This window comes from Pleurodeles waltl, chromosome 2_1 (assembly GCF_031143425.1).
Source record: "Pleurodeles waltl isolate 20211129_DDA chromosome 2_1, aPleWal1.hap1.20221129, whole genome shotgun sequence".
Taxonomy (NCBI): domain Eukaryota; kingdom Metazoa; phylum Chordata; class Amphibia; order Caudata; family Salamandridae; genus Pleurodeles; species Pleurodeles waltl.
The window spans coordinates 305,809,027-305,825,824 of NC_090438.1; positions in this window are offsets into that span (position 1 = coordinate 305,809,027).

The following is a 16,798-nucleotide window of genomic DNA, read 5'->3' on the forward strand; positions in this document are numbered from 1 at the left end:
GGGACAATGTCTCTATTGTGGATGCAAGGGTCATTTTGCCAAAGATTGTCCAATCAAACCAAAGAGCAAACGAGGTCCTGTTCAGAAGGTTGCAGCCAATGCACAAGTCGAGTCGGAAAACTAAAGCACCCAAGATGCAGAGAAGGGTTGCTCTTGGGTGTCACTGTGGACCCTTCACAATCTAGACATCTCAAACTGGGAATAAGAGTTCAGGTTAAGAAAAAGACCTATTTCAAGAAGACTCTAGTCGATTCTGGGGCCACTGGGAACTTTGTTGACATCCAATTGGTTTGTGCATGCGGGATCCCATGTATTGAAAAGAAAACCCCAGAAATCATCCAGGCAGTCGATGGAAAACTCTTGACTGGAGGTCCAGTAACTCTTCAGACTGTCCCCTTGTTGGTGATTTGTGAGGGTACGAATCAAAGAAAGAAACATAAAGACAAACTTATCCTTGACGTGATCCATTCTCGCCAATATGGAATAATCCTTGGCTTACCATGGTTAACTCATCACAATCGAGAAATTAATTGGGCAGAACGAAAGGTCGTGTTCTCATCTGCGCTATGTAAAGAACAATGTCTCCAAAACATTCCAGTATCAAAAGTTTGCAACTCTTACATAGCTACTGCCGCAGAGAAAGAAATTCAACTGCCCAAACAGTATTCATCTTACGACGATGTATTTGATGAAAAAGAAGCAGAGAACCTACCTCCTCATAGATCTTATGACTGTCAAATTGATCTAGTCCCAGGTGCAATACTTCCCAATTGTCGTGTATATGCCCTGTCAGAACATGAAAATCAACATTTACGAAAATATCTAGATCAATTCTTGGAGAATGGTTTCATTCGCCCTTCTAAGTCTCCTGCAGCTTCTCCTTTGATTTTTGTTCCGAAGGCGAATGGAGAACTTTGAACTTGTATCGACTATAGATGACTGAACAAAGTCACCATCAAGAATAAATATCCTTTGCCCCTGATTCCGGTCTTACTGGAGCAAGTAAAGAAAGCAAAAATCCACACAAAGCTTGATCTCCGAGGTGCTTATCATTTGGTCAGAATGAGAGAGGGTGACGAATGGAAAACAGCGTTCAAGACAAGATATGGCCTTTTTGAATACACCGTCATGCCTTTTGGTCTCTGCAATGCCCCAGAAGCATTTCAATTATTCTTGAATGACGTCCTTAGAGAGTACCTTGACATATTTGCCATAGTCTACATCTATGACATTTTGATCTACTCAGACAATGAAGATGAACATGTCCAACATGTCAAGAAAATCCTTGCAGCCCTTCGAAAGCACCATTTATATTGCAAACTAACCAAGTGTGAGTTTCATGTTACCACAGTTGAGTTTTTGGGGGTTATCCTTACCCCTCAAGGTATGGTGATGGCAGAAAAGAAAGTAAAGGCTGTATCTGATTGGCCCACCCCAAAGACTGTTCGTGGTGTACAATGTTTCCTGGGGTTTGCAAATTTTTACCGGAGGTTCATAAATCATTACTCCCAGACAGTGGCTCCAATCACTAAGTTATTAAGAAAGGAGAAATTTGTATGGTCCCCAGAAGCTGACCAAGCCTTTTCAACTTTGAAAAAGCTTTCTCCACTGCCCCAGTCTTGACTCATCCTGACGCGGATCGACCCTTCATAGTGGAAGCTGATGCTTCAGATGTGGCAATAGGAGCAGTCTTGTCGCAATGAAACAAGGACACTGGTCAACTTCATCCTGTAGCTTACATGTCTCGGAAGTTGAATGAAGCCGAACAGAACTATGTCATTGCTAAAAGGAGCTTCTGGCGATTCATGACGCCTTTAAAGAATGGAGACATCATTTGTTAGGTGCCAAATACACAGTCACAGTATATACTGATCATCGCAATCTTCAGTTCATGAGTTCAGCCAGACTTTTGACTCCTCGGCAATTACACTGGATGCTGTTTTTTGCCGAATTTGATTTTGTGGTAACTTTCTGGCCTGGTAAAGACAATCTCAAAGCTGACGCCTTGTCCCGCCAAGAGTCTACCACGTTGCCTACAGTTCAAACCTCCAGTGCTATCATTGCTCCAGACAAAGTCCTATGTATCATAAAGACTGAAGATTTCTTTGAAGACATCTGCAATTCTTTCACTGTTGAGAAATGGCAAAAATTGGCCCAAGCAAATCCCAAAAGGTCAATCAAGCAAGGATTACCTTTTCATGACGCTCGTTTGTTTGTGCCCACTACCAAACTTCACAAGATAGTGTTTCATTGGCTGCATGTTCTACCTACGGCAGGTCATCCAGGTACTCCTAAAACTCTTGAATTAATCCAACGCCATTTTTGGTGGCCTACCTTAACAAAAGATGTAAAAACGATGGTAAACAACTGCAAAGTCTGTGCTCGCACAAAAAAAAGTCATTCAAAACCGAAAAGGTTGTTGCATCCACTCCCAACTCCAAGTCGTCCTTGGGAGCACATTTCCTTAGACTTTATTACAGGTCTACCTGTGGTTCAACAACATTCAGTAATCCTGGTGGTAGTAGATAGTCTCACGAGATATGGACATTTCATTGCCTGTAAGAAATTGACCGCTTCCAGTGAACTGGCAACTATTTTATTGAATAGGGTGGTTCTTTATCATGGACTGCCAAAAGTGATCCTCTCCAATCGAGGGTCGCAATTTGCCTCCAATTTCTGGAAGACATTGTGTAAAACACTTCAAGTGACATCTACACTATCTACTAGCCACCATCCTCAAACAGCTGGACAAACTGAGAGATTAAATCAGATTTTGAAGCAGTACCTGCGTGCTTACGCTGAAAAAGCACTTCATTCTTGGACATCAATGCTCTGGTTAGCTGAACTAGCCTACAATAACTATTTCCACACTTCTACTGGTGTCACAGGAAAGTTCCCTTACTCCAGCTGTGTCAGAAACCATTCAACATCTGCATCAAACCCAGAAATTGATTCAACAGCATTTAGAAAAAAACAAACAAAAATACAAAAAGCATTATGACAAGAAACATTGTGAGGGACCGCAGTACCAACCAGGTGATAAAGTGTGGCTTTCCACAAAACATATAGACTTCAAGAAGAAGCAGATGTTCAACCCCAAATTCATAGGTCCTCACACTGTTCTTCAGCAAATTAATCCTGTGACCTATAAACTGCAATTGCCAAGGTCATTACGGATTAATCCAGTGTTCCACTATTCCCTCTTGAAAAAAGCAGTCCAGAAGGTCCGCCCTCATCCAACTCCAGTTCTAGTACAAAGGGAAGTAGAATATGAAGTCAAGAAAGTGTTGGATTCTAAATTGAGAGGGCATAACCTATGGTACTTAATCTCATGGAAAGGTTATGGCCCTGAAAGTAACTCATGGGTCTCCGCATCTGATATCCATGCGCCAGTACTTGTGAGGCATTTTCATCGTCTCAATCCAGACAAACCAGGCCCTAGAGCGCGTCTGGGAGAGGGGAGTACTGTCAACATCAGGGCAGTGCGCGCTCTACGGGCGACCAGAATGCAAAAGCCTAACGATTTCAAACTAACATAATTTATGCATTGTGCTTATATACTGTTGTTTAACCTTTTGCATTGCAGAGTTTCATCCTGTAGACTTATGTTCAGCATGCATATAAATACTGTTCACATGTAATGTACTGCTGCAGGCTTTCAGACTGTTTCAGGGTGTGGTCCCCTTCCAGGGCCTTCTAGAAGCTTCCCTGCAGCATGCCTAGGTGTGGTTGGCGGGCTGGGCTAAAACTCTATAAAAGGGAGCCAGCCCAGCTCCACATGCTCACTATTCAGAGGTCCCGGTGCAGAGCAGCAGCAACTTCCTGAGCTCCCGTTACGGAGGCCTACTTGGATCTTTCAGACCTCACCATTTCACTGCACTTGGTGATTCTTGATCAGGGCGGTAAGACGGAGGTCGGGCTGGGACCCCGATCCCGTTCTCGAAGGAGTTCGAGTTCTTGGGCCTAATTATCATGATAAAATCTTTTGACTCTTGTGCGTGTGAAAGTGTGCTTGATGTTTATTGTTTTATGCTGACATTCGAATTGGCGAGACGTGTGATTCCTTACTCGTGCTTAATTCATGTTATTCATTGTGCGTTACCATTTCCAGGCATTCATATGGTGACATTCGAATCGGCAAGACGCGCAATTCTTTCCTCGTGCTTTAACCCTTGATATTCATTGTGCGTTACCATTTCCAGGCATTCAGATGGTGACATTCGAATCGGCAAGACGCGCAATTCTTTCCTCGTGCTTTAACCCTTGATATTCAATGTGCGTTACCATTTCCAGGCATTCATATTGTGAGATTCGAATCGGCAAGACGCACAATTCTTTCCTCGTGCTTTAACCCTTGATATTCATTGTGCGTTACCATTTCCAGGCATTCATATGGTGACATTCGAATTGGCAAGACGCGCAATTCTTTCCTCGTGCTTTAACTCTTGATATTCATGGTGCGCTACCATTTTCCGGCACTTACATGGTGGCATTCGAATCGGTGAGACACGTGATTCATTTCTCGTGTGTAATTCATGCTGTTCATTGTGCGCTACAATTTCCTGGCGTTTACATGGTGGCATTCGAATCGGCGAGACGTGCAATTCATTTCTTGTGTGTAATTCATGCAGTTCATTGTGTGCTACCATTCCCTGGCATTTACATGGTGGCATTCAAATCGGCGAGACGCGCAATTTCATTCTCGTGTGTAATTCATGTTATTCATTGTGCGCTAACTTTTTTTGGCATTTTCATGGTGACAGTTGAATCGGCAGGAAGCGCGATTCTTTTCTTGTGTTTAATATCACGGTGTACATAATGTGCTAACTCTTCATGGAATTTACGAGGTAGTTTTCTAGCCAACAAGACGCGTGATTTATTTCTCAAGTCTAACTTATGTTATTCATGGTGCACAATCATTCTATGGTATTTACAACCTTTTGTGAAAGTATACAATGTGCGCAATTTATGTTTTGCTACAGTTTTTGAGAGAACAAAATGCTAGAGTTCTAGATGAGATGTAGTGTGTATATAATAATGTGTTTCTTTCCTTGATCCTCATGCAAAAGATAATGTTTTGAATCTGAACATTGCATTTAACCATTCCTTAATTTCCTCTCAGGTATCCAGTAATCTTGAAGCCTAGTTGTTTTAAGTCCATTCATAGGTTGTCTATGATTTTCAGAATGACAATGTTTAGAGTTATAATCTAGTACTGAATCATATGATATAGTCTTGATATTGTGTGTTTTAACCTTTTGCTTCCTACAGGTCTCCTTCCCAGCTGTTCCCTTCCTAATCCCCTTTTCCCCACTTGGACTCTCTTAGACTCTGTGATAAGTCTAATCAGAGTATTGGAGCTGTCTTGTGGTGCAAGTGTTGGGAACGTGCACAGACCCTGAGGATCTGGTGACTCTGACAGCTTGCTTACATCTGTAGAAAAGAGTTTTTTAGATCACACTGAAGATCGAAGGAGGGTTTTAAAGGGAAAATTAGAAAAGGGCTTGCAGCAACAATCATTTCTTAGTAATAGCAATAACGGGATTAGGGAACAAGGAAGCTAGCTTTAGATGCGAAACATGTAGGTAGGCTTTGCATTACGCGACCAAAATCATACTATGTGTTTGTGGGAACTAGTGAGTGTAAGCACGTGTTTTTGTTTCAGAATAAATGGACTTTCATGCTAAATGGAATGGATCAAGCGATCCCAGGGGTTTATTACTTTTGTGGACTCAGTGCTTATTACCGTCTTCCGAAGGGATGGTATGGGACATGTTATTTGGGAATAGTTTTTCCAAAGATCTATCAACTAGATGATTTAAAGAAATTTCCGAAAGTGACAGAATTAATTTGTGTTAGACAAAAGAGAGAAACTGCTGCTGGTGTAGCAGGAGACATATTTGGAGCAATAATTCCTTCAGTGGGAGTTGTTTTGAACTCCATAAAGATTCAAAAGTTGTCTACTATTGTGGATAACATGCTGACAAACTTCACAGGGGCTATACTCCTGATGGATACTGAACTTGCTGCGGAGAGGCTATGACCCTTCAAAATAGACTTGCTTTAGACATTCTTTTAGCGAAAAGTGGCGGAGTCTGTAAGATGCTTAATGAGCGGCACTGTTGTGCCTACATACCTGACAACAGTAATGAGATTAGAAGTATGCTTACTAACCTAACAAGAGATAGTGCAGATTTGAAGGAACTGAAAGAACCAGGGGCCAGATGTAGGAAGCACTTTGCGAGTCGCAAACGGCAAAATTTGCCGTTTGCGACTCGCAAATGCGTGTTTCCTATGCAGAAATGCATTTTGCGAGTCGGGACCGACTCGCAAAATGCATTTCCGAATCGCAAATAGGAAGGGGTGTTCCCTTCCTATTTGCGATTCGCAATGGTATGCAATTCCATTTGCGACCGCGTATGCGGTCGCAAATGGAGTCGCAGTTACCATCCACTTGAAGTGGATGGTAACCCATTCGCAAACGGGAAGGGGTCCCCATGGGACCCCTTCCCCTTTGTGAATGGACCCCAAAAAAATGTTTCAGGGCAGCTAGTGGTCCAAGGGACCACTACCTGCCCTGAAAAAAAAACGAAACAAAAGGTTTCGGATTTTTTTTTAAGTGCAGCTCGTTTTCCTTTAAGGAAAACAAGCTACACTTAAAAAAAAAAAAACTGCTTTATTTAAAAGCAGTCACGAACATGGAGGTCTGCTGACTACAGCAGGCCTCCATGTTAGCGAGTGCCCATAGTCGGTATGGGGTCGCAATTTGCGACCCACCTCATTAATATTAATGAGGTGGGTCTTTGCGACCCCATACCGACTCGCAGAAGGTGTCTGAGACACCGTTCTGCATTGGAAATTGCAACTTGCAATTTGCGAGTCGCTCCGACTCGCAAATTGCAAGTCGCAATTTCCAAAGTTGCTACATCTGGCCCCAGGAGTCTGGGAAAAGATTGGAGAAGGATTTGTGCATGTGGGAAGTTGGTTTAGTAGTCTTTGGCATGGGCTCTTGGGAAAATTAATACAGGGAATAGTAATTGTTTTTGCTTGTTTATTTGGATTATGGGTACTGAGCAAAATTTGTGAAAGGGGTAAAGAAAAATTGGCAAAACATAACATGAGGAGAGAAGGAAAGAAAAGGGAAAAAATGTTCAGAGCAAAATATGAAAGGGCGAAACAAAAAGAAGAAATTGAGATGAAGGAGATGAAAAGGTGAAAGGGTTGTTAAAGAATGGATTTGTATGATGACAAGTGTCATCAGAGGAGGGATTGTTGGAGTGTAGTTATTATATTTAAAAATTAACATGAAATGTTTGCAAATTAATGTATAATGATGTCGCATAGAAAATGTATTAATGTGCTTTTAACATATGCGCTTGAAATGTGCCCACGGGGAGTGGCCATCAATGTATACGATGATAAATGAAGTTGACTAATAATGAATTATTGATGTACTAATGTGTGGTTTTGTATTAGAATTAAGAGTTATATGTTAAATTTTGCTAAAATTAATTACTAGGTCTTAGTTAGCATGAGTCGGGGCCTAGCTGCCGGTTCCATATTAAATGTGTATTTCTAACGTGCAGTGTGCTGACTTGCTGAAGGACATGTAGCCGTACTTTTCCAGAAGCTAGGAGATGTGTGTAACCATAGTAAATTATTTCTCATGAGACCCGACTTGCTCAAGGAGACATTCTTGCTGAATGCAACAGTGTAAACTTGCAACAGGTACAAGGTCGTCTGAACTGGTAAAGACAATGGGACTACTGACTGAGCCTGTGAGAATAAAAGTTTGTACCTGACATTCTACCCGTTGGAGATGTCAATTACAGGAGCCAATGAACTACGTGAGAACTGTACTAAAGTGAAAATCCTAGTGAGGTGACAAACCACTTATTGGTTGGAGATAATGATGCACCAAAAATTGCCCAATTGGAAATTAGGAGACTGTACAACAAGATTAATATAGCACTGTGTCACAAGGCGAAATCAGCCATTACGTGCCATTCTTTGCTAGTACCTAGCCCCTTTGTCACTCTGTCTTAAAGTCTTTGCTGTTTGAATCTTCAAACCATCCTACCCTTGTCTTGCCCGATTCATACTTTTCTTCCCTATGAGGGAAGTGTTCCTTATTACCTGTCCTGCTGAACTTTGCTGAGTTCCCGGGCTGATGGCGAATCAACTGATGTCCTGAGGACGAAGACTGACTCTGTATGCTGACCCATTACGGAGGGTAACTATATGATCATGAAATTGTAACTGTCTGTTTGCCTTTTCTATCTAGGTACCAACTGATTCTTTTGATAGAGACAATAGATAATTGTTTTCTAAATTTGTGTTGCTAAATTGTTTTGCATGAAGCCCAACATGCCAATGCTAATTCAAGCTAGTTAAGGGGTTCCCTAAACCGACACAAATAGACAAATGACTGAATCGATGCTTTGTTGAATAATGTGCTAATGATACTCTGCTAAAGTTAATCCATGTTGACGTCGTACTTTGTTCTAATGTTTATGATCTTTGCTTTGATGAAATCTTATTTGAGTTGCCATATTGTGACAGTGCTAATGTGTTTTTTTGGTATTGAGACTAATAAACTTGTTAGTAGAGTGTAATCAATAGGGAATAAAATATCGTAAATCTTACAAAATTTGGCGTGGTTATTCATGACGGAAAGGTCATGGGGTGTCTTGTTTTTCTTAATATCATTAACTAGTTTGATTGATTTGCTGTTGTGAATATTGATGAGGTTATCGATCTATTGATTGACATGTTGATTAGTTATCCCGTCTTAAGGAGTCTCCAATCAGGGTCAAAAGATTCATTGGCCTAAAACGAGTCCCAGACTGAGCAAATTATTTACGGTGGGACGCGATATCACTCTCCATTATTTATAGCTCTTGTATCACCTCCTGATCTAGGAGAATCTTTTGGTCCATTGACCATCTCAGAAAGCTTTTTAGATGAGGTAAACCCATCTCAAAGTGGACCACGTAGTGATCAGATAGATGTCCTACTATTTTGACCTTGTCTACCACCTTCCTTTCAATTAATAAATAGTATAACCTAGAATAATGATTAGTATTTTTCACTCTAAAAGGAGTAATCTCCTGGAGAGCTGGCTCTCATATGCATGACATCATATAGACTCATATATTTATCCAGGGATATAAGGTGCAAGTGTGTTTTGAAGAATTTACCCATGTGCGTCATGGTAATCTGTCTAGATTATTATCCAGCAAAGCTTTAAAGTCACCTTCTATAATGGTGCTAGAAGTATATTCTAACAGGCTTGGAACCTGACTGCTCAAATGTTAAGGGTTGTGGATGGTCAGAGCATGAAAGACAGCACATGTAAATGCATTCTGTTGGACTTTAATTTTGGCAGTTATCCATAACCCCACATCATCTATAGTCTAATATCTGCACCAAGCATTTTGTTCTGACCAGAATGGCTGCTCCTTTTGTCCAGTATGTCTCATCTGTACAGATAACTTGCTGGACCCATTGCTGCCATTTCATGAGAGCTTTACATTTGTACCTGAGTAAATAAATGTCCCATAAAATCATCATTTGGGCACCATTGTCCTGTAAATATTCTAGTATTAAATCCTCTTTACTCTGTGATGATTTACTGTCCAGTACAAGAACAAGAGCACCTGATCTTAGAATTAGTCTTTGCAATCCTAGTAGCCTATCGTTAGGATGTATTCATCAACACTAACTACCAGTATGGTAAGAGGACTTTCCATGTTTTTCCTTTTGTTCCCAAATGCTCCCAATCCTGTACCTTCCCTCCCCTGGGCACCCTCCCCTTTTTCTCTCTAGGCATGATGCCTTTTTCTGGGGTCTACCAGTATAGTCTGTCTAGTGATTCCCCTTGTAGGTGGAGCTGGATTCCATTTGTCAAATAAGTTTTTAAACTTCACCAGGTTCACTGAAATTATACATTTTGTTTTTCTATTTAATTCAAAGAATTGCAGGGATCTTTAGCTGTATGTTTGCCCCATGTTTTATTCCACTACACCTTGTGTTTTCCTTGTTCCCACTGCCTGTCCTTTAAGGAGAGTGATATATCACACCTGATATTAAAAGTATGACCCTGTGCTTGTAAGGGTTTAGACTTACGGGTAGCAACTAGTATTTGCTCTCTTATTGTGTAACATAAAAAACTCACTAGATTTTTTTTGTGGTAAATTCAGATTAGGGACTCAGTGTAGCCTTTCAATCTCTGACATAAAGTCTATTTACGTTCAGGAACAGGCATTAATTCTTTTAGTAAATTAACCACAAGAGCTTTGAATCCCCCCCTTCTGCAATGTTTAGTATTTCTATGTTGTTTCACCTCTGCATTGTGTTAGGGTCACCAGGGTGCAGAAATGGAGGATGATGCCTGTTAGAAATGGGGTCTTTGGTTGGCTGTCAGGTTGCCCCTTGTCCATGCAAAGACCCTCACTCTAGTCAGGGTAAAGGAGAAACACGCCCGGTTAACCCCCGCTCACCCCCTTGGTAGCTTGGTACGAGCAGAAAGGCTTAACCCAGAGGCAATGTGTAAAGTATTTGTGCAAACACCCACCGTAATACAGTGAAACACTACAAAATGGACACCACACAGGTTTAGAAAAATAGTAAATATTTATCTAAATAAAACAAGACCAAATACGATACAAATCCACCATACACAATTATAAATATGACTTTAGCAATTAAAAACACCAAAATAGTTCCTAGAGGCACAAATGCTGCAATCTGATGTTAAAGCGGCGTAGTCATTGCCCACAATACGACGCCACTGGCGCCGTTTACGGAGTCACACGGACCCCCAGGTACAGTACCTTAGCAAAATGTGTGGACAACAGGCCGGGCACGGAGTGGGAAAGTGAGGCATCGCTGGATCTGATGCGGCATTGGTTCCAGTGCTGCTGGGCGAAGGATCAGAGGTGTCAGGAAGAGGCATCGGGTTCTTGCTGCAGAGCGATGGAGGCGGCATCGGTTGCGAGGAGGCGGTCCCTTGGCACCTCCAGCAGAGCTGAAGTCCTGCAAAGTCATGATGCTGCAGGGTGACCTCACGTGGTCACGATCACGTCACAGGGTCACTTGTGCTGCGATGGAGTCGGGTGTCACGAACGTCGGGTGCACGACACTCCAACTCACAAGTTTGTGTGGATGTCAGCGGCTGCAACGATGTCGGGCCTACATTGATGGTGGAGTTGTCGCGCCTCAGCGAGGTCCACAGCTCCAGCTATAGGTGGCATTGCAGGCTTTGTACAGTGGTGTCCTTAGCAAAGTTGCACGGAGTGGTCTGGCAACGTTTCACAGGAGTTTTACCAGAAATTCACTTCCAGGGGCCTAGGAATTGGAATGGCACCCTCTGGCAAGCAAAAGTCCACAGCATGCAGACTCAGAGACTGGTTGGTTACACCTTTGCTGTCCCTGAGGCTTCAAAAACAGGAGGCAAACTCAGTCCAAGCCCTTGGAGATACCTCTCAAGCAGGAATGCACAACAAAGTCCAGTCTTTGTCCCCTTTCACAGGCAGAAGCAGCAACTGCAGGACAGCCCAACAAAGCACAGTCACAGGCAGGGGCAGCACTTGTCCTCAGCTCTTCAGCTCTTCTCCTGGAGAGGTTCCTCTTGAATCCTTGAAGTAATCTGAAAGTCTGGGGTTTTGAGTTCATTACTTATACCCCTTCTGCCTTTGAAGTTGCCTTACTTCAAAGAAAAGTCTCTGTTTACAGGATCCTGCCTTGCCCAAGGCGGGCTACAAACACACACCAAGGGGTTGGAGACTGCTTGGTGTGCAGGCAAGCACAGCCCTTTCAGGTGTAAGTGAGCACTCCTCCCTCCACTCTAGAGCAGATGGCTCATCAGGATATGTAGGCTACACTCTAGCTCCACAACCACGCCAACTGCCAGTCTGACCCAGACAAGGAATTCACAAACACGCAGTCACAGAGTAGTTTGAGCAAGAAAATGCCTACTTTCTAAAAGTGTCATTTTCAAACTAACAATCTATAAAACAACTTCACTAAAATATGTATATTTACATTGTGAGTTCAGAGACCCCAAACTCCAATGCTGCTCATAAAGGGAAACTGCAATTGAAGGACAGTTAAAGGCAGCCCCCATGTTAACCTATGAGAGAGATAGGCCTTGCAACAGTGAAAACTGAATATGACAGTATTTCACTATTAGGGCATGTAAAAAAACACCAGCACACGTCCTACCTTTAACATACACTGCACCCTGCCCATGGGGCTACCTAGGGCCTACCTTAGGGGTGGCTTACATGTTTAAAAAGGGAAGGTTTGGGCCTGTGAGGTCGAATTGACAATTTTAAAACTGCACACACAGACACTGCAGTGCAGGTCTGAGCCATGTTTACAGGGCTACTCATGTGGGTGGCACAATCAGTGCTACAGGCCCACTAGTAACATTTGATTTACAGGCCCTAGGCACCTCTAGTGCACTTTAATAGGGACTTTCTATTAAAAACAAATATGACAATTATGGAAAAGCCATTTGCACATTAGTTTCACATAGGGAGCCCTTACACTTTGGCACTGGTCAGCAGTGGTAAGGTGCCCAGAGTAACAAACAAAAAAACTGCAAAAGCAGAGTCCAGCACACAGCAACAACCTGGAAAATACAGGCAAAAAGTTAGGGGAGACCACGCCAAAGATGCCAGGTCTAACAATGCCCTACCTGAAGCACTGCCCTGGGTCTACATCCCAAAGAATCACAAGCAATAGCCAACGAGTCCCCTATACCTTTTTAGGATTTCTGAGACAGCGGAGAAAGAGAAAACAGTCAAGGTCAGGTAGGCGGAAACGAGATAACAGGGAGTGTCTCTTTGATTGGTCGGCAAAAGGAAAGGAAGGAGGAGCTTTTGGAATCAGGGGCACTTTGGCCCTTTAATTGGACAGCAGTAAGGAGACAAGGGGCAACCATCAGCTTTCTTGTGGATCACAGGCCAGGAGCCAGGACCACTCAAGCGTACCATTGCAGAGAAGAAGCAGAGAGAAGCCTCGAACCAGCCGAGAGGGAGCCGACAGAGGGTGTGACTCGGGGGAAATCTACCGGCAAAACGCTGAACCCCGCCACTCTGCAGGAGGAGTGTGGCTTTCCCAGGTACATGCTTGCTTGCGGTTTCAGCAAGCTAAACGGGCAGAAGCTGAGTCAAGGGGGGCACAAGGGATTGCAACAAACCATTAATGGCAATGAGATGGAAATAAGGCAAATAGGAATCACACATATGTGTGTCTTTTGAATGGATTCAGTGGCATTAGAAATATCAGGAGTTCACTATTATCAGTAATGGTGTACGCATGATAGTCACCTATCTGTGCCATAATAGAAGTTATACTCCTGAGTTGAAGGACGGATTCCTATAGAGCACTTGAGTTCTTTCCATACTCGTATCAGATACAAAGCAGGTCAAACCGAGGAGTACACAATTGGTTTAACTTTCTGAATCAAAGAAGGGTATACTCTTTTACATCATTTTTTTGTTTACGTTTCTTCCTCTTTTCTATTTTTTTTTTTTTGTTGATTTGGGATTATGGTCACACTGGCGAATAAAATTTCCTCACAAGAATAATATCACTACCCTTCTGGCAAACCCCTAAGAATCCCAGACAAGAGAAAGGATACCCTAGCAATCCTTTAATCTGGAAACCCCCCTGATAAATCCCTCACTTGAACTCTTTCTTTTCTGAGGTCGCCGGTGGACACAAAACTCCTCCTAGAAGAAAATAAAGAAAGAAGATTTATGAGGACCACAGTGACATATTAACTGTACTAATAAATCACTTATATGACAAAAACTCTTAAGTCGTGCAGTACATTGCAAGCCAAGCAATCCATTGTTTTCCAGTTGTTCAATTTTACCTGACATCTACTTCGCTCTTTGTTTTAAATGTGAAATCTCCTTCTCATTCTCACTGATACTGACAGCTGAGGTCCTAGACTACTTTCTTTAGTGCTGGATTGTGAATAGCTAATTTGTCCATCTTGTTCTCCAGAGTCACTCATACTAACAATCTATTCTTAACCTTAGCTAACACGTCCAACAGCATTTTGAATAGCTGTTATCAAGGGTCCTGTTCTGGTCTACATTATTGTTTCCTGAGCCTATATTGTCTTGCTGACCTGCTCCAGAGCCAGAATTTTGTCAAATTCTGGCTCTGGTCCTACAAAGCAAGAACTGGAAATACACTGCAGGAGCAATAATTTCCTGCACAGTCCTCCCCCATGGTAACCCACTAGATGTGTCACTCCTATGCATGGCTGCAATATTTTTGGGGATCACTAGCTAGGTGACGCTTGCCTATGTTATTACGAGTGCCTGATCTCTGTTATGCAGATGGATTTTACAAAAGGATCTAAATGATGATGTACCTTTGTGCCAGACCTCATACATTTATCCTCTTGGGGCCGATCTGCTTTACACAGGTCTTTATTTGCTGAATTTTAGCTTTTATTCTTAGGCCAGATTTCATCCCAACAGAGCAGTTTTCTTCTCTTATCTCGGTCTCTACTACTGATGCCATAGCTTCCCTTATTTTTGTGCTGTTTCTATATCTGTCAATTTTGCGTGGTGCAGTCTTGGTAGATCTTAAGGCATATCCATTCTCCCAAGTGTATTCTGAGTCCCTCCATAGCATGTTAGTATGGATGCCTCACCTTTAATATTATTTACCACTCACTTACAGGTTTCTCAGCAGATACTCCTTCTCCACTGTTGCAAATAGGTTCTGACCATTTAGTCCACCAGGACTGTTTGCTTTTAATCTCACGATTTTTGGACTTTCTCTGTGGGTAAGTCTCATTGCCTGAGTCTCACTCACAATAAAATGAATGGTAATTGGACCAAGCGTGTTTACCACAGTTTCCACCTTTTAAGATAAGGCTACTGCTGTGCAGCTAGTGTAAGAGGTATTAGGCTGGTTACACATGAATATAGGAATATAGGTGCACACGCATTTGCACATGTGTGGACTGTGCATGAAATTCTACTGTTCTGTGCTGCTGCATGGTTGCACACATGTAGCTTACCTTTGGCAGCTTTAAATTGCAAATTCAAACCACTTTGACAGACCTAAAACTCTTTTAAATATTAATGCCACCCCTAAGCAGGCCTTATCGTCCACATGTGAGAGTGAAAGTAATTATAAGTAAAGCATATAAAAGTTAATGTTCCTCATGTCCTTACAATATAGCAAGGCTGGCTGGTTCCACAAGGAAACACTCAGCTACATTTTTACATTTAATAAATGCAGAATTTCAATACTTAACAGCTAGAGAAATAATGCATGGACTAGTTTTAACTATTGATTAATAGTTATCCAAAGTACATTTTCTTTTTTTGTTATTTACAAATATTTTTATTGTTTTTTTTGTAATACAAAACTATTGTTTCATAAGCATATAATCAAAACATGACAAAAGACAACGAAGGAGGCCAAGGTAAGTAGAACTGCATCACAAGGTACAATATCATCAACAAGAAAGCATACATTGGGACATCTTGCACATCGATACAGCTACATAAACAAATCTGATTATTAGCACTGATTAGGAAGTTCTGAGTTGGCACCTACTCGGGGATCTAGGTCGTAGTATGCAATCTAGGTGCCCCATATTTTATTAAATTTATGCAGGCATCCTCTACTCTTACATACCACCCTCAATGCCGCCAAATACATTCCTCTCTTCCATTCAGCTATTGTAGGTGCTCCAGGGACCCCCAGGCTAGCTTGATTCCAGTGGCACAGTGAGCCCAGGTCCCACATCTGGGCATACCCGGCACACTTATGGCGACAAAAGCAAACAAAGACACATGATGGATGGAATGCACAACCAATCAAACATTTACCCCCTGTCACAGATCTGGGTTTAATCCATAAATTCTTTTACTCACCATGCCACCCCAGTTTGTATGTAGAGCGGCATGGTCAGTTTCAGACAAATGATTAAAATAAAGCACTGACCTTTTCCAATTAATTGTATATCCGAAATGGACACCAAGGTGGTCATTATGAACATGGCGGGAATCAAGGCACCGCCGGTGGTGGCGGTAACTACCGCCAACAGGCTGGTGGCTCGGACTGCCAAATAATGAAGCACATGAGAAACAAGTAGCGGTCTAGCCACACACCACCAGCATTGGAGTGGCGACGAGGATGGAAGAAGCTGCCCACAGGACCCATCTGCCCACCAAATAATGAAGCACAAGACCGCCGTCAGTTCCGGGGTGGGAAATTAACTAAATAAAAGGAAACACTCGCCGGAGGTACACACAACACACCTAATTAGACATGGGGGAGAGTTGCAAATAATGCCAGTGCTGCTCCTTGCCATATACCTCCACAACTGTGACCGCCGACAAAGACGACGACGGTAAGTACCACAACCTAGTACACATGGGAAGAAAGGGCCCAGTTACACACCCACCCCACCCACCTTGCAACACACTCCCAAACCCTCACACCATCCCACACCATACACACCAGAACAAGATGTACTTACCCGACATAAGGCAAAAAAGACTGGCACCAAAGTACACACATGTGCACACCACCCCCCCACAATGAAATGGTGAAGAACGTCACCATATTGTGCCAACAGCACCACTGGGCGCTCAAACTCTAATATAAGGAGAACAATGTAAGGTCCGAAAAAGGCCATTGGCCAGTCCATAACGAATACCCTGAAGGGCCCAAATAGGCCGGACTTGACTCCCGTGTGTGCACAGGGAACAGGGGCAGGGGGTGGCAGGGTGGGGACTTACGTCTGGAA